Raw genomic sequence first — 19,310 nt, forward strand, 5'->3', positions numbered from 1 at the left:
TAATTTGGCTAGGAGGTCCATGCTGACATGCCCAAGTCTCCTATGCCATAGCCAGAAGTTGTCCTCTTTAGACACTAAGCATATACTTTTTGAAAATTGTTTTTCCAAACTCAACATGTGAACATTTTCTACACGAGGGGATGTTAAAATCAAATCATTTGTTTTTTTCCTCGAGTATTTGACACTTAGTATCATCAAATATAACCTTTCTTCCACTCTTGCAAAGCCTAGCTACACTTAGAAGATTATATTTGAGACCTTTAACTAAGGAGACTGACTCAATTTTAGGGTTACCTACGATAGTTCCTGAGCCAACTATCTTACCCTTCTTGTTGTCTCCAAAGCTTACACTACCTCCTCGTTTAAGCTCTAGTGTGATGAACTGAGTTTCATCACCTGTCATGTCTTGAGCATGCGCTGTCTATATACTAAAGTTTTGATTTCTCCACGCATGTCAAGCTCCTGCATTTTAAACTATTCATTTTTAGGTACCCAATTCTTTTTGGGTCCTTTCTTGTTAGCGTAAACAGGTGCAAAGTCATATTTTAACTTGTGACGACATACTTTTATAGTGTGGCCAGGCTTACCACAGAAGTCACAAAAAGGTACCTTTGAGGGTTGTACTGAGTATGGTCAGCATTATTGTGTTGGGCGTGTACTTTTATGGAATGCCCTTTTCTTCCGTAGAAGTCACATTGGACAATCCGCTTGTTATGCCAACATACATTTTTTTTGTGCCCCTTTTTTCCACAACACTCACATTGAGTGAATTGCTTATGCTGACTAGTACTTGCGTACTCATCATGGGGTTTATTTCTACTTGAGCCTTTCACTTGACTCTGCAAGGTTGTGACATCCTTTCTAAGTTCCTTTGACTCAGTTTGAACCTCCGTGAAACTTATGCAAGATTTGCATGTTGGTATGTAAATCTGAGTTGTCCTGGAGGAGATATCGGAGGTCACTCAGCTTGACTTCTTCTATCTCGTCACATCGCCTGCTGAGTGATTTTATTTTGTTATTGCATTTTTTAGTTAGCTTATATAAATCACTCAGGGCATTTACCATCTCATTTCTAAACAAAAGTAAGGGTGTTACCTCATTAGTGTGTACTTCCTGGTCAGTTTCATCAGAGAGGTCATTATGCTCAGATTGAGAATGGTCAGCATCGTCAGCCATGAAGCATATGTTGGCTGTTTCATTTACATCAGCTTCAGATGAGGTTGACTCATCACTATCGCTCCATGTTGCTACCATAGCCTTTTTGCTTCCCTTCTTCTCCTTCTTAAGGTTGGGACAGCTTGACTTGATGTGCCCAATTTGATGGCACTCAAAACATGTGACAGGCTTGGAGCTGTCCTTCTTGTATTTGTCACTCGACTCATCTTTGTATTTGTCACTTCTTCTGAATGACCTTTTGCCATTTATGTCATTTCTTCTGAATAGCTTCTTCATTTTTCTAGTAAACATGGCCATTTCTTCATCGTCAGTTGACTCAGCTTCAGTGGAGTCAACTTTCATCACTAATGATTTATGCTTCTTATCTTCGGTTTTCTCCTTAGCTTTAAAATTTTTCATGGAGAGATGGGTCAGCAAGGAACCGATCAGCTCATCATATTTGTATGTGGTCAGGTCCTGAGCTTCCTCTACAGCTGTCTTCTTAGCTTGCCAGCTTTTGGGAAGACTTCGTAAGATCTTCTTCACTTGTTCTTCTTTAGTGAAATTCTTACCGAGTGTTTTAAGCTCATTTATTATGTTGGTGAACCTGGCATTCATTGCTGAGATGTCCTCATCGTCAGTCATCTCGAACAGCTCATACAATCGCATGTGTTGGTTCACTTTGGATTCCTTGACCTTGCTGGTGCCTTCATAAGTCACTTCCATCTTTTTCCAGATCTCCTGTGCTGACTCACAACCTGAACTCTTATTGTATTCTGCAGCATCTAGAGCACAGTGAAGCATATTGATAGCTGAAGCATTATTTTGTAATTTTCTGAGGTCATCCTCTGTCCACTCAGCTTCACTTTTAACAATTTTCTCATTGTTAACAGTTTTGTATGGCACATGTGGACCTTGAACAATTGCAAGCCATGCACTCATGTTAGTGGCTTGAATAAAGTTCTTCATCCTATTCTTCCAGAATGTATAATTGGATCCAAAGAATAGGGGAGGCCTAGTTATTGATAGTTCCTCAGGGAGTATCTGTGTTGTTTGGTTCCCGGGAAGGAAACAAGTGCTATTCTCACCCATTTTTCGGGATCAGCTCAAGATTGTTAGATCTTTGAGTAGTGAGCTTAGGCTCTGATACCACTTGTTGGTCCCTAGTAATTAGTTCCAAATGGGGGGATAGGAACTAATGTAAATTTTTTCTTTTAATTATGCTGACTTAATGTTATTTTAAGAGTTTGTTAACTCAACGTGTAGGTCAGCACGACCGATTGATTAGTCAAACAATTTTAGTTGTATGCTGACTAAGACTGCTTGACTTGAGAGTTGGAATTGACACTTGAGATGTCAGCTTCCAACTCAGCACTCAGATTTACTCAGTTTCAGTTTTAACAGTTTATATGTTGAGTAAATATCGCAAGCAACACATGCACATATATATATATTGAGAGAAAGAGTTTAGAAGTTACTCAGCACGACTTATCCTGGTTCCGCCTCTCTACCTACGTCCAGTCCCCAATTCCTCCTGGGATTTTCAATCCAATACTAAGATCTTTCAAGGTAGAGCACAAACCATTTACAAGGCAGTGAGTATGCAAGAGTACGTCCTCTATTCGTCTACTCAGCTCCTACTAAGTACTACAACCCAGCACTTAGATTTTTCTACCACTGAATGCTTACAACCAAGCACTCATCATACACTCTCAATATAACAATTGATAAAACACTTGTTCTCTTTTCAGTAAAGAACACTTTAGAAGATTACACATAATTACTCTAGCATTTACACAGAGAATAGAAGATTTGGTGTAAGATCTTTGTATTTGAGTGCTTTTAAGATTTCTCTCTTGGATTTTTCTTTTTGTAATTCGGCAATGATCCAAGGTTCTTAATTATCCTTTTATAGATGGAAATCTGCAGATGGATCATTTCAATTGTTTTAGCCGTTAACACCGAAACGGCTCTTTAGGAAACATCTTCTGGTCAGCTTCAGTTTTGCAGTCCAATCATGTCATCTGTTTTCTTCAGGTGTCAGCCTTGTCTTCTTCCTACAGACTTGTCTTTTTGTGGCAGTTGTCATTTACCAATAATCCATTGACCCATGTTTCTTGGAATTAGTCTTCTGTGTATTTTCGAGGCTTCAATTATTGGTGCAGAAAATTGGCAGACTTTGTCCTTTAGTGAACGGATCCTTCATGCTGTCCTGAATGTCACTCAACTTCATTCGTTATCTTCGAATGTTCAACTTCCATATTGAGTTCCTTCTTAGTCAGCTCCGTTCTGTTTATATAATTCTGAAGGAGTCTTCTAATTTAGTCAGCTTCATTCTGGAAACTTTGTAGAAGACTTCTGATACTGAGTTCTACTTCACTCAGCTTCTATTCTTTTATGCTGAGTTCCGTTCCACTCAGGTTGGCTTATGCTGACTTTTGTCCTGTCTAACTTTATATATTTTTGCACTCAATATTGAACAAACATATTAGTACAATTAAATCAAAGCATTTAAATTTAATTGCCTCTTAATCATGGATGATTTTGTCAAATCAAAATCTTGTGGAAAGGTGTTTCAACAGATAGTACGACTTTGTAGTCTATGTTACGACTTAACTTTAGCTTACAACGTAATTAATGCTTCCAAGCACACTAGTGAGGGATTTTACCTAACTAAACATCGACCAAACGGTGTTAGGAATAGAGATAATAGTTCTAGGTCAGGATTGTTGTCTTAATTAGGGAAGCTACCGTCTTAAATTATCTTTGATACGCACAACATACACGAATTAATCCATAGTAGTTAACACGTGGATCTGAAATCTTAGCCTTTTACTCATTCATAAGACAATCAAATATTACTTCTTCTCTTTTTAGTTTAATTTAGTAATTAGAAGTGACAAACAGATGCGCCTATAGCTGATGTTCAAAGGCTCACTAAAGGATAAGTGTATCCCGTCCTTATCAAGGAATAATCTGCACAAATCCAGGTGGGGAGTTTGGATTGATTAGGTTTTATCTAAGTTAATCCTACTCCTAACTGATCTTAAACAAGACACTTAAACCAGGAAGTGAATGGAATGATACGATAATATGAATTTCAACCTAATTTAACAATTAATTTATAATCTAATATGAGTTTCTTAGGCCTAAGGCGATTAAACCTACTTATCCTTCTAGGAGTCCTAGCCCGCTATTCCTTTGTTACAGACCGAGCTAGTTCTAAGATTCAGGGTCTTACCACCTATAAAGTTGTCAATTTCCTAGGTTCTTCGATTATGGATAATCAAATTCGACTCGCAATATGAACCTAGAGTATATTTGGACTTTTGAATGATTTAAACCAATTAGGTAAAGAATAAACAAAAGAAATAAATATAACTTGAGAAATCAACAATAAAAATTATATTAAAGATGGAGAGTATGTCACATGATACAATCAACCTAGGATACGTAGCAAAGATCTAAAGTAAACACCAATAAAAAAAGAGTCAAAATCTCTTTCTGAAAACCTGTTGACCAAGCATTCGTCTTCCTAGGACTGAAGGATGGAACCTTGTTAATCCTTGAAGCTAAAGGTGGAGCTCTTCAATGGCAGATGGAAGGAAGGAGGATTCTCAAGGTTGGGGGAAGGTAAAATTATACAAGCGAAAGATAAAAATTACAATAGAGAGTGGATCTTATTTATAGACATATAATGACCCAAAACCTAATTTACAGCGTTTTCAAATTCGAATAGGAAGTCTGGGTCTAAAAATCCACTTTCAGGGCTAGAAATCCGCTTTTTAAGTGATTTCCGAGCCCAGCTCGCCGAGGCTGCTCCCAAAATTGCAATTTTTCACCATTTTCATCCATATCTGACCTGCACACAAGCATTAAGCTCCAAAAATCATCAGTCCAAAGGCTAAATTGAATTTTTCATTTTGAAGTCATTAACAGTAATTTTTATTATGTCAAACTAAATGTTATTCGTTTTTAACTAAACGGAAAGACAAAGTTTTTTTCGACATGACAGCCCAAACATAGTAAACCTATGTCTTAGGTGATATTTGATAAGACTGAAAAATAAAACTGAATTTTAAGTGTTGAATATTATAAATGCTGAAAGTATTGAATCATTTAATGTTTATAAAAATATTAGTGGATAATATTTAATTTAAAATGTTTTAATAAATATTTTGATAATCAAAATATTTGATTTTTAACTTAATTAACTAATTTAAGTGGAGAAAAACAATTGTTATCAAACAAAATTAAATTAAATAAGTGTTTAATATTTTAATTTAAGTGATTAAATTGGTTATCAAACAAGCAGGGCGGACACAAGGGAGTCCGGGTCCCTCCGGCCGTCGAAACCACCATAAACACAAATAGTTTTGGTCTCCACAAGTAGTTGCATTGCATTGATTCTCATTGTCCTTTGCTTATCTATGACTAAATTCAAAAGCTATGCAAGGCATCTAATTAAAATAATAAAAAAATGATTTGGGTTCAATTTAGAATTTAAATGAACTAAATGAGGTAATTGTGATGTGGAGGGATATAACTGAATTTAACTTAATCCATTAAGGTCTAATTAAAATGTGGTGGACTAAATTCGAACAATTAAAAACGTATAGGATCAATTTGGAAACACAGAGGGACCTGATCGTAGTAATTAACATTTTAGGGCCGATTTCACATATTCATAAACACAGGGGATCAAATAGGAAATAAAGGCTATAGATTTGGATTTTAGGTCTAGGTCTCATTGATACAGCCGCAGCCGCTTCTCCTTCCTCCTTTCTTCTTCAAATCGATTTCTAACCCTAACTCCATTTCCTCCGCTGCCGGTAGTTTCTTGCTCCGGCCGTCTCTCTCTTCCATTCTCGACTGGTTGTCCTAGTCGTCTTCTATGGCTTCTCGTTCTTATTCGGACCTTTGGAAGGTCCTATGGACGAGTCCCGACGACGGCGGTGGCGGCTAATCCTCCTCCAATGATGTTCTTTAAAAGTTTGAGGAGATCCGGTCGGTCTCTATTCCGACATGTAAGGTAAAATACAAAGTTTGAGGAGATCCGGTCGGTCCTTTTTGGGTTCCTAAAAATTCTAGAACGCAATGGATTCTATGGGTTTCTTCGATGGCTATTTCTTCAACTCTGGTTCTGGTTTGCAGATCCGTTGATTTTTAGAATTTTTTTATTTACAAAATTATACTAAAGTTTTCTGTTTGGAGATCGTTTTATATAGTGTCAAACTACAAACTTCCTGTTTTTAGTAAATCGAAAACCTCAATCTTTGTTTGGAAAAGAAATATGCAGACAATTTATGAAGATAGATATAATTGTGTGAGTTCCTTAACAAATTTTGTACATAAAAATCTGTTTTTGACCCATTAATGAAGAATTATTCTTTTCATGTTTTTCTCTAAGCATAGTTATTACTAGTATATATATATATATATATATATATATATATATATATATATATATATATATATATATATATATATATATATTTTGTGAAAACATTAATAGTATTTATATTTATGAGAAATAAATGTTTATTTTTTTAATAAATTTTATCAACATATGAATTTTGTTTTTTCAATAAGAAGTTGAACCACTCATTAAATAATCAACACATGTTTTATTTCATTTCAAAAAAAATTAAATTATAATTAACAAAAAAGAAACAACTTGAACCCATGATTTTCTTCGTTGATTCCCCCCACCCTCATCGATTCGTATCCCCACGATTTTTGAAAAATCTACGCCCCATTCTAAAAATGGAGTAGATACTGTATTCTTATTGAATAATCTCTCAAAGAAAACTATTAGGCAAGCTTTGCTTTTATACTTGCTAATAGATTCAATACATTTGGGGAAAAGTAAAATACAGATGAAAAGTAAAGAAACAAAGCTAATGTGTGGTGAGGAACATGATAGTCCCATGAGTATGCAGTAAAATGAAGTATATAGTAAAATGTATAGTGATATATGCTAACATCCCCCCCCCCTCAAGATGAGGCATGGGGCAATTCGAGAATGCCCATCTTGGATAAAAACGGTAACATGATGTTATGGCTGAGAGGTTTAATGAGGAGGTCAGCAATTTGGTGATGGGTGGAAACGTGAACAAGAGTAATAAAGCCTTCTTCAACATAGTGTCTGGAGAAGTGACAATCAATTGCAACATTCTTGATCTTTTCATGAGAAACATGGTTTTTGGCGATAGCGATGGCAGCTTGACTATCGCAAGACAGGGGGATTGGCAATTTTACAGGAATGCGGAAATCTTGAAGGAGATAAGTGACCCATTTCAATTCACAACAAGTGGACGCCATACTACGATATTCAGCTTCCGCAGATGAACGACTGACGGTGGATTGTTTCTTCGTTTTCCAGGATATTAAGGAAGATCCCAGGAAAACACAGTAACCAATTAACGACTTGCGTGTAGCTTTGCAACCACCCTAATAAGAATCACAGTAAGCTGTAAGTTGATGATTAGTATTGATAGGATAGAAAATACCATAATTGATAGTGCCCTTAATGTACTTAAGAACGTGAACAGCAGCGTCTAAGTGATGGACACATGGGGCCTGCATATATTGGCTGAGCTGCTGAGTTGAATATGCAATATCAGGCCGAGAAAACCCAAGGTACAGGAGTTTGCCAATAATTCGACGATAAGGAGCAGGATCAGAGAGGATTTCACCAGGTTCAGAGAGTTGAACACCTGATGGTAGTGGGCTAGGAACGGCTTTAGCATTTTGCAGACCGATATCACGCAACAGATCAGTAATATACTTAGTTTGAGAAAAAAGGAGACCATCTTCTGCTCTTGCAATTTCTATGCCCAAGAAATATTTTACAGGACCAATGTCCTTGATTGTGAACAATTTGTGAAGATAAGCCTTGACAACTTGTATATGAGCTTCAGAAGAACTGGTTAGCAGGATGTCATCCACATATATGAGGAGGGATGTAAATGTCTGATCGGATTGATACAGAAATAAGCAATGATCATTCTCAGAACGTGTGAAGCCAAAAGTGAGTAACTGAGATGACAATTCTCGGTGCCATTGACGACCAGCCTGCTTAAGTCCATACAAGGACTTAACTAGAGTTTGCAAAATTGACCAGGAGCAGCCTTGGTATATCTAGGAGGAGGGGTCATATAGAGTTCTTCATCCACTGTACCATGTAAATAGGCGTTCTTAACATCAATTTGGTGAATCAACCAATTTTTACTGGTACCAATGGCAAGGAAGAGTCTGACAGTGACAGTGCGAGCTACTGGGCTGAAGGACTCGTGAAAATCAATTCCAAAGGCTTGATTATACCCCTTGGCCATAAGGCTGGCTTTAAATTTGTCAACTTCACCATTCGCCTTGTATTTTATACGGAACACCCAACCATATGAAATTGGTCGTTTGCCTGCAGGAAGGGGAGTAAGGATCCATGTTTCGTTCTTTTCCAAGGCCAAAATTTCAGCCTTCATAGCTTCAATCCAAACAGGACAAGTTAGAGCTTCTTTGTAATTTTTGGTTTCCTTATGTTGAAGCAAATTTGCTACAAAAGCACTATGATCTGCGCTAAAAACCTGCAGATTAGGAACAGATATAACAGGATCAGCAACACAGGCAATGGAATTAGCAACAAAATCTTTCATCCATGAAGGAGGATTGGAAATGCGGGTAGACTTTCGATTTTGTTGGACATCATGAATGGGATTAGGATTATCTGAGGTGGGGGTATATGGTTCAGGGTGTATATCGGCAGAATCTGATGGTTCAGGGTGTATATCAATATGATTTGAAAAAGTCGAATCATGCTGTGTTGGAGTAAAATGATCTGAATCAATATGAATAGATGGCTTAGATTTATAAGGGAATGAATCCTCATGGAAAATAACATCACGAGATGTGACTATGGTGCTGCTGTCCAAATCAAATATCTTGTACCCTTTTTTACCATGAGTGAAGCCCAAGAAAATTCCCTTTGCTGCTCGAGGAGCCATTTTATCAGGAACAGGTAAGGTTTTGTGAAACACCAAACAACCGAAAATGTGGAATGAGGTATAATCAACCTCAGTCTGAAAAAAACGCTGATGAGGGCTTTGCCAATCAAGTACCCTGTTAGGCAGCACATTGATAATGGAAGCTGCCATCATTACAGCCTCTCCCCAAAAATTAGAAGGCAAACATGCTTGAAAGGTTATTTCATGTGCTACCTCAAGTAGATGACGGTGTTTGCGTTCTACAACCTCGTTCTGTTGGGGCGTGTAAGAATAAGTTGTTTGGTGTAGAATACCATGTGTAGCAAATAATTCTTTACAAGAATAACTAAGAAACTCCCCTCCATTATCACTACAGATAATCTTAACCGAAGTATGGTATTGGTTATGAACCATTGCCAGAAAAGTACACAAGGCTGTATGAACTTGGGATTTGGACTTAAGCAGAATTACCCAAGTAACTCTACTATAATCATCCACAAGAGTGAGGAAAAACTTAGCTCCAGTTAAAGAAGGTGTTTTATAAGGACCCCACACATCAACATGTAACAACTGAAAAATGCTTATTGATTTGATTTCACTAGTACCAAAAGGAATTCGATGCATTTTAGCACAAGGACAAATTTCACAAGCAGCGGAATTACTAACTAATTTGATACCAGGAATATGGCTTAAACAATCAAAAGAGGCATGACCCAACTTCAAATGCCAATTGTCAACAGTATTTGAAATATTACAAGCAATAGGAAACTGAATTGAATTACAGGTTTGGAAAGTATAAATAACATGTGGTGAGAAAGAAGTACGATCAAGGAGGTATAAGCCTGCAACTTTCCAAGCAACAACAACAATTCATCCCAATATCGCTTTAATTTGTTGAAATAAAGCATAAGTGTAAGATTACCTTGATGAAATGACCTGATATCTTTCTTAATCTTGTACAGCAGGGGACCATTACTGTCGGCGAATCTTCGCTTAAGCTTTAGCCAAAGATCTCTTGAAGAAACGACATAGACAAATCCGTCTGCGACTTCCTTCGAAATCGTGTTAATTATCGAGGATGACACAAGGCAATCATTCTTTTGCCATTGTTTATACTCCGGAGTTCCAGATGCAGGTATTTCTTCATCATCGATAATGAAGCTCAGTTTTCCTTTTACGGTGAGCACACGAATCATCGCATTACTCCATGATAGATAGTTTGTACTAGTTAGTGAAATGTTGATTAGAACCAAACCTGGATTTTCGGATCCGGATGAGAATCTTCTTGTTGATTCATAAGATTGATCATCTTCAACCTCATTATGAAAAGGATTTTCATCCTCATCATGAATCTGCTGATTTCTTCTAGTTCTTACCATTAGAAACCTAATGCTCTGATACCATCTAGAAATGGAGTAGATACTGTATTCTTATTGAATAATCTCTCAAAGAAAACTATTAGGCAAGCTTTGCTTTTATACTTGCTAATAGATTCAATACATTTGGGGAAAAGTAAAATACAGATGAAAAGTAAAGAAACAAAGCTAATGTGTGGTGAGGAACATGATAGTCCCATGAGTATGCAATAAAATGAAGTATATAGTAAAATGTATAGTGATATATGCTAACACCCATTACCACCTTTAAATCAAACTGATTACCAAACTAGACCAAAATTAAAACTGAACCAAACCAGAATGTTAATATAACCAAACCAAATTAAGATTGCGATTTCAGTTATTGGTTTGGTAATCAGTTATTGGTTATTTTGCTCACTCCTAACTAAACCAATTGCAAAATTAAACCTAAACAAATTAATAACATAAGTAGAAATTGAAATGCATAATTACAATAATGATAATGAAATCAGAATTTGCAGTGAAAAGCGAGTCAAGGTTTTGGAGTTTATATCAGCTTCGGAATCACGGCCATGACCACCTCAAGCGATCAGTGAAGAGTGGGGCTCACGTCATCTTTAGGTTTTTGGGTTTGATCGACCGAAAATGGAACGAGTAATTTAAATGGACAAAATTAGGCCAGAATCAGGCCAGGCTTTGGATGGCTCATGAATGAGTTTCCAGACACGTAATTATAAGCTGAAAGGAAAGTCTAAAATGAAGGTTAGGATGTCAGGAACGAGTTTGTGTGAAGATTCGGGATAGAAAAGAGCCATAACGGACTAGAAATGCAAAATTTCGGACACTAGTTAAGGTGAAACGAATGCCTAAAATCAAATTCAAGATGTTAGGAACACGTTTGTGTAATGATTGTGGATAAAAATGGGGCGTAAGAGGTCTGAAATGAAAAGACGAGATTGCTGGGCAGAATGTATATATGGAACTGGGTAGTAACTGATTTTTATGAACTTTGAGCTATGAGAGTGTTAACTTTTGGATTCAGGATTAATAATCATACAATTAAGTATGAAAAAAAGATGGATTGCTAAATGGTAAATTGAGGCTAAAAATAGGTTTTTAGAGTGAATTTAGAGCTTCAAACTATAAAAAATAATGCTTATAGTCTATACAAATTTTGGCATAACTTGGGTACTATTGTTTGGTTGGTTGGGCTTTGGAAATGATGATTTGGCTCTTATAAAAGCCAACTTCAAAGTTCATTTTCATAACTTGACGCGAAAAGAGATAAAAGCTTTCAAGTGAAAAAGAGAAAATCTCTATACACGCCAACACCGTATTTGTGTAATTGAAATAAAGAGAGATTAGTTCATTTGATTTCATATCAGAATACTTTCTATTGTAAAAACCATAAGCTCTATTATTGCTTTGGTTATAGGCAATATTGAGTGATTATAAGTAAAGGATGGTACTTTACTTAGGCTTTGACTATTGTAGAAAGGTTTGTGCTCTTCCCGTGATGAGTCCTTTAGTGGATTAAAGCTCTGAAAACCGAATTCTAAGGACTGGACATAGGCAGAAGGCTGAACCAGTATAAATCTGTTGAGTAACTTCTTTCCCTCATTGTACCTTTATTGCTTCTGTATATTGGATTAGCTGAACCAGATGACATTATAAATAATATATATTAATTTCATTTAAATTATAAAATGTATTAAAAGTTTAAAATTTTATTTTATGTATATTTAAAATTTAAATACAAAATTAACTTTATTTATATTGTAAAGATTAATTAAGTTTTTAATAATATCTGTCAAATTATATAAAAAGTAAAGGGATAAATACAAAAAAAAATGCATGTGGTATGCCGGTTTTGCGAACTGGGACCTGTGGTTTTTTTTTACAAACCCAGGTCTGTGCTATACGACGTTAGCAAACAGATGTAAAATTGACTAACGGTGTTAAAATTCAAAGAGCAAAGAGTTAATTTGGTCCTTATATTTATTTATTTTATAAATTAACACCCCTAATTATCTAATTATCACAAATAACCCCCAAAATCAAAAATAAATATAAAAAATACCATCTTCTCATCTCTTTTTAATTTTCCTTCTTCTTTCTCTCTCTTCTCTCTCTTCTTCTTCTTCTTCTTCTTCTTCTTCTTCTTCTTCTTCTCTTCTCCTTTCTTCTTCTTCTTTTTTATTTTTTTTTGACATTTCCATTGAAGAACGTCTGGAAATTCCAGACGTTCTTTAATTCTGGAAATTCCAGACGTTGAAGAATGTCTGAAAATTCCAGACGTTGAAGAATGTCTGAAAATTCCAGACGTTGAAGAATGTCTGGTTCTTCAACGTCTGGAAATTCCAGACGTGAACGTTTGGAAATTCCAGACGTTGAAGAACGTGAACGATGGTAGCGGCATGCGATGACTTCGGAAGCAACAGAAAGTCGGTGACGAGGTAGGAGGGTCGAAGAACTCTGGCGATAGTGATTCAAGGTTTTATAATTTTTGTTCAATTTTTACATAAAGTTGAAGACTTTGGCATAGTTATTCGTATTTGAAGCTTGGTTTTCTTTATTGTATGACGTGAATTTAGGATTTTTAATAAAATTCTTTGAGAATTAGGTGTATATAATTTGCAGAACAATTTCATTTTTAACATTGAAAAAATTTAAAAAAAAAAGAAGAAGAAAGGAAGAAGAGAGGAAGAAGAAGAAGAAGAAGAAGAAGAAGAAGAAGAAGAAGAGAGAGAGAAGAGAGAGAAAGAAGAAGGAAAATTAAAAATTAAAAGAGATGGGAAGATGGTATTTTTTATATTTATTTTTTATTTTGGGGTTTATTTGTGATAATTAGATAATTAGGGGTGTTAATTTATAAAATAAATAAACATAAGGACCAAATTAAATCTTTTCTCTTTGAATTTTAACACTGTTAGTCAATTTTTCCTCTGTTTGCTAACGGCGTGTAGCACAGACCTGAGTTTGTAAAAAAAAACCACAGGTCCCAGTTCGCAAAACCGGTATACCACAGGCATTTTTTTGTACTTATCCCAAAAGTAAATACTAAAGGTATGTGTTCGAATCCCACTTTCAAAATATTTATGTTTTTTAAGTTAAACATGTGTGAATGGCTGGCCGAATCAAACTGCTCAACCAGATCGGTTCACATTTGGTCCGGTCAGTTCAAAAAGTTCAGTTCGATTTATTGAACAATTAAAGAACCAGCATGAACTGGATTAGAGATTTAACCGAAAATAAAAATTGAAATATACATTCTTGCAAAAGATATTTATAAAGAAACCTCCGCAGTAGTTGCAATAATACTCATCTCCTCATTTGTCTCTTTATATTTATTTACAAATACTCATCTTTTCTTCCTCCAAAATTCAACATTTTGAAAAGTTTTCCAATTCTCCGTTTGAGATTCCAAAACTGGATAAAGCACTAAATAGACAAAAAGTTCTGCTTAGTCATTTCCAATCCTTTTCTTCTTTTCTTTCTCAGGCTAATGACTCACCTATTCTATCTGCCAGTTTTCTTTTTAATCATATTTAGTATATTTTGCTGATGTGCATGTCTGCGTTTAGTAATTAGAATTGGATCACATTAATGGGTGTTAGATGTACTGACTTATATAGTTAATTGTCGGTGATAAGAAGTTTCATTAATTTGCTTTTGAGTTTTGTTGTTGGATTTCTCTTTTTATGGAAAGATTAGATTTAGAAAAAGAGAAATAAAAAATTAAAGACAGATGTAGAAGATGGTGTATTTGAATTTTTATTTTTTATTTTAGAGTTTGTTTGTGATAATTACATAATAAGGGAGTTAGTTTTATAAAATAAATAAATAGAATGACAAAATTAACTATTTTTCCTTTGATTTTTAACACTGTTACTCAACTCAATTGGCATGTGTTTGCTAATGGAATAAATCTCAATATACCATTTTGTAAATTTTTAAACCACAAGTATTCTAAATAAAATTGATCAATCGAAATGGGAATTTAGAAGTGACGAAGACAGTAGAACCAAAGAAATTTCGATAAATTACACTAAAATTGAAATTGATTCTGAAAAGACCTAAAACTTGATTTTGATTTTCAAATCGAACCTTGAAACCATCTTCAACTAACAAATTATCTATTGATTTATTCATCTAGATAAATAAGATGTTTAAATAAGAGAAGATATGTATTTTGATCTCCAAATGGCAAAATAAAAATAAAAATAAATCAATCAATCAAATAAGAGGAAATGTTTTGACAAATTGTTCTTTAAAATATAATCATAACATGTGCAGTTAAAGATGAGAAGTGGAATTGTTTTGACATGTTGTCCTTTAATACCTTGGTTTTATTAATTGCTTAAAATAGACTCTTTTTATTTGTTTAAAAAGTTTCTAGAAGATGTATACGTATGGAGTCCCACTATAGGACTCCATAAGTATACATCTTCTAGAAACTTTCTAAACAAATAAAAAGAGTCTATTTTGAGTAATTAATTAATAGTAGGGTTGTAAATGAGCCGAGCCGCTCATGAGCGGCTCGATGATCGGTTTGATAAAAGCTCGGCTCGATTTGATTCGATTTGTAAATGAGCCGTTCGTGAACATGATTTACTGGTTCGGTTTGTAAACGAACCGAGCTTGAGTACATCAAAACTCGGCTCGAAAGCTCGCGAGTAGGCTCGATTAGAACATTTATGAACAAATTTTAGATTTGTAGAAAACTATGTAGTGTTGTGTTAGTTCACAAATATCTAAACTTAATATTATTACATTTGCTATTAGATGCGTTCGTTCACAAACATAATAAATGAGTAATAGATGAACTATTTGTAAGCATCTTATATATTTATTCACGAATTTTGCTTGTAAGTTTGTTTATGTACACAATTAAAGAGTTATTTGCGAGCAAACTTCACAAATATAATTAACGATTTACTCACAAACAATTCATGGTTAGATAATTTTCTTACTGAACCAAGCCCAAAGAGGATTTTAGGCTCGAAACAAGTTCAAAGCTCGGCTCAAGATCATTGAACAAGCCAAAGCTCGGCTCGAGCTCGGCTCGTTAATTTTATAGCAAGCTCGGCTCGGGCCTGAGCTTGTTAATTTTATAACGAGTCGAGTTTGAACAGGCCAAAGCTTGGCTCGGTTCGGCTCGATTACAGCCCTAATTAAGAAGGTAAACTACACCCATGACCACTGAACTTTATCCATTTTCACATTATGGCCACTCAATTTCATTTCTTTCCGGTATGGCTACTGAACTTTAAACTTTTTAATATCGGTAGCCACTTCGAGCGAGTTTAAGAGGTTTCGTTCGATCTCCTTCAGTGGTTTCGAAATGTCCCGTTCGAGGGGAACGTAGTATTTTACTCCGATCTACACCTCTCAGTAACCTATTGTGCAGAAGCACTCGGATCTACCTATGCATGTTGATCCTAAAGGTAAATCGGCCCTCATTTATATTTTCCTTTTCTTTCTCTCTCGTTCCATCTTCTCCTCTTTTGCCTAAAAAACAGATTTACACTTTTGCTTAGGTGAAAACCAGTTTTTGATGGTATTATGTGCATAAAAAAATTGGGATGGATATTTCCGGATTGCCTTCCGATCTTTAAAGTGTGGTAAAGAATCTTCCGATATTAAAGCCCAGGCCTTCGGTTCTGCTACATTGGTAGTCTTTAAATTTCTAAAGAAAAAATGTAAACGTACTTTAGATATATGTATTCAGAGCCTAATTTATATTAATAAAATTTGATATTATTTTTCCCTATTATTGTTCTCTCATTTATTATTATAATTAATAATTGTCTTTACCCGAGCAATGAATGACGTCCTAATTAATCGCAATGACCAATTGGAAATGTAATTTTATATTATAGCTTTCGGGTTGTTGACACAAAATGTTGCAACAAAATGAATCGAGAATGCTTAACTAAATTGTAAATGCGACTGATTTGTAAGAAACGCAACATGCTTGTTACAAATAACAATGGTCATCGTTGCATAATTTATTTTTATCCTCAACAACATGATAGCACATTATAACCCACGATTCGTGATTCACGCTAAATTAATAGAAATTGAGACATTAACCTGATCAGTCGACACTTGGACTTAATCATTACGTCTCGAATAAAATTCATAACACGTTAAATTATGAACTAATTCTATTAAGTTGGATTTTAAATATAATTCGGTATTTTTACTGGTTGATATCAAAATATGATTAATTAGCTTTAATATCATAATTTTTCCTTAATAAATTGATTTAAAACATAGAAATTGGTTCGGACGAAATTGGGTTCTACAGCGTTAATAATTTTAAGTAACTTTACTTATTATTCAAGTTTATTCTTTGATTAACATTTTTATTCGTTTTATTAGAGTTTTAAAATAGTTTCAAATATAAAATCTAATAAATAAAAAAGCAATAGAGGCGATTTGAACCTCCTCTATAGTAGTAGAAAGTCGCTAAAAAGATCTATAGTTTTAGTTTTTTTTACATTCAATGATACTAAGCTTCGTCGGTAAACTATATTCGTCGTTAAAGAACCTAACCCCAACGCTTTGTAAAAAATGTCGCGATGTTTACAACAGTTCTATTGCTGGTGCTTATCTGACCGTTTTAAAACTATCGCTAATTATTTCAGTGGCGGTTCAAATCGCTTAAATTGAAAAATTTTGTTGGTAAAAGACTGTTTTTTTTATTAGTCATACATGTTATATATTTATATTATAAAACAAATAAAATATATAAAATCAAAGTTAGATTGTAAATATTAAAATTACAACAAATAAACACTCATGTACTATAACTTTATTTTTTTAAATGTATTTTTACTTAGGAAGCTTTTGTTTCCTCAATTTCCACCTCATATTTGCCATTTCATGTTACAAATGAGCATTTTAGGTGTTTGGTTAGGAGCTGTTATTGGCCTTTTTATATTTGAAAATTAGTTTTTTACAAAAGTATGGAATCTCTGCTTTTCCAACAGCAAACAACAAACCGTAACAGTAAATAGGAAACAACAACAACAAACAACAGTTAAATTTAACGGGCCCTTAATAAATAATTGTTTGGAAGAAATAATGACTTTTTTTATATAACAATGTATCATAAAATCTAGTGATCAATAAATTGAATTATTTACAAATGATTATATATAGAATAATTAAAAATAACATTATTGATAGAAAGTAAAATGCTAAACATAATTAAATAATATAGCAATTTTTATATCGTTGGGTTGGATCGAACTGAGCCTAAATTGTTGAAGTACTATTAATCTCTTAACTTATACAAATTACTGACCTATTAATTATTTGATAATATTTACTCTTTATATTCAAATATTTATATTCAAAATATTAGTCTCTACCACCGACCTATCATTTTGTAATTTTTTCTCTTAATCTATTAAAATTGATAAAATCTCAATGGATTTGGATTGTTACTGAAATTTGTTAAGATTTTACGTATCCTATTAAATTTGGATGGATCAGATTTATGTTAAGTAGGCTAAGCTTTTAGAATCTTAACAATTCTATAGAGTAAATCTCAACAGCCACAAATATGATTTTTCTAATAGGAAGAACTACAAACTAATTACAGTATATTCAATAATTTATAAACACGTGGCACAAAACTAACCAATTACATATTTGCATATATATAATTGCAACAATAAAAAAAACTCTATTACAATATTTTATTTAGCACGCATATACTTTATGTTCGTATTTTTATAAAAAAATTAAAAAAATTGGATGTCAGGTATTTCCTGTCACCTGTGTGTGGCAGGTGTGACGGTAAAAAAAAATCGATTTTTTTAGATCGTGTGGTAACCATATAAGTTATTTGTTGACACAACATCTATAGTTTTGTTTATTTCAAACTAGCTATCACCATCGTTGATGTCTACATTGACATTGGGAGTAAGTAGGCATTCAATCACTTGGGAAAAAAGAAAAAACAGTAAAGAGAATAAGAATTATGTTCACTTTGAAGCAGAGTTTGAGAGTTACAAAGATATTTTTGGTGATGAAAATAACTCTAAAGGTTTTGGTAAAGAACAACCAATTGTAAAATTTAGGAATTTGATAAGTTTCAACCATAATTCACACACACACACATATATATATATATATATATTTGCAATAATTTGCTTTTAAGGATACTATAGAAATCAAATCCAAAGGTGAGGATCAAACCCTGGACCTTATGTTAAGGGAGGAGGAGCCTTTACCACTCCACCACAACTTCGTGGTTGAACATATGTGATTTATCCATCAATTAATAGATCATCTAAATTAGTTGACTTTTTATTCAATTAATCAAATCAATAGGTAATTTGTCAGTTGCAGATGGTTTCAAGGTGTTTGATTTCAAAATCAAAATCAATTTCTGGATCATTTCAGAATCAATTTCAATTTTAGTGTAATTTATCGAAATTCCATTAGTTCTACTGTCTTCATCACTTTTAAATTCCTATTTCTATTGATCAATTTTATTTAGGACCCTGGATTAGAGATTGTTAGAAATTAATATAAGATATATGATTGGCCTTAACTATCAGTTTGAACTTTTAGTTCAAACGGTTCCATAAAATGGTATAAGGTCCTTTTGGACAAACTATAGGGGGTTCGAATCTTGACAACCTCATTAATTTGTGGAATTAAAAATACATGGTGGGAGCATTAGGAGTTAAAGTTAGTTGCAATTGGTCCTAAAAACTGTAAAGTTTTGAAGTTTAGTGGTCATATTGTTAAAATAATAAAAGTTCAATGGCCATGGGTGTAATTTACCCTTCTT

Source organism: Euphorbia lathyris, chromosome 2 (genome assembly GCF_963576675.1).
Source record: "Euphorbia lathyris chromosome 2, ddEupLath1.1, whole genome shotgun sequence".
Taxonomy (NCBI): domain Eukaryota; kingdom Viridiplantae; phylum Streptophyta; class Magnoliopsida; order Malpighiales; family Euphorbiaceae; genus Euphorbia; species Euphorbia lathyris.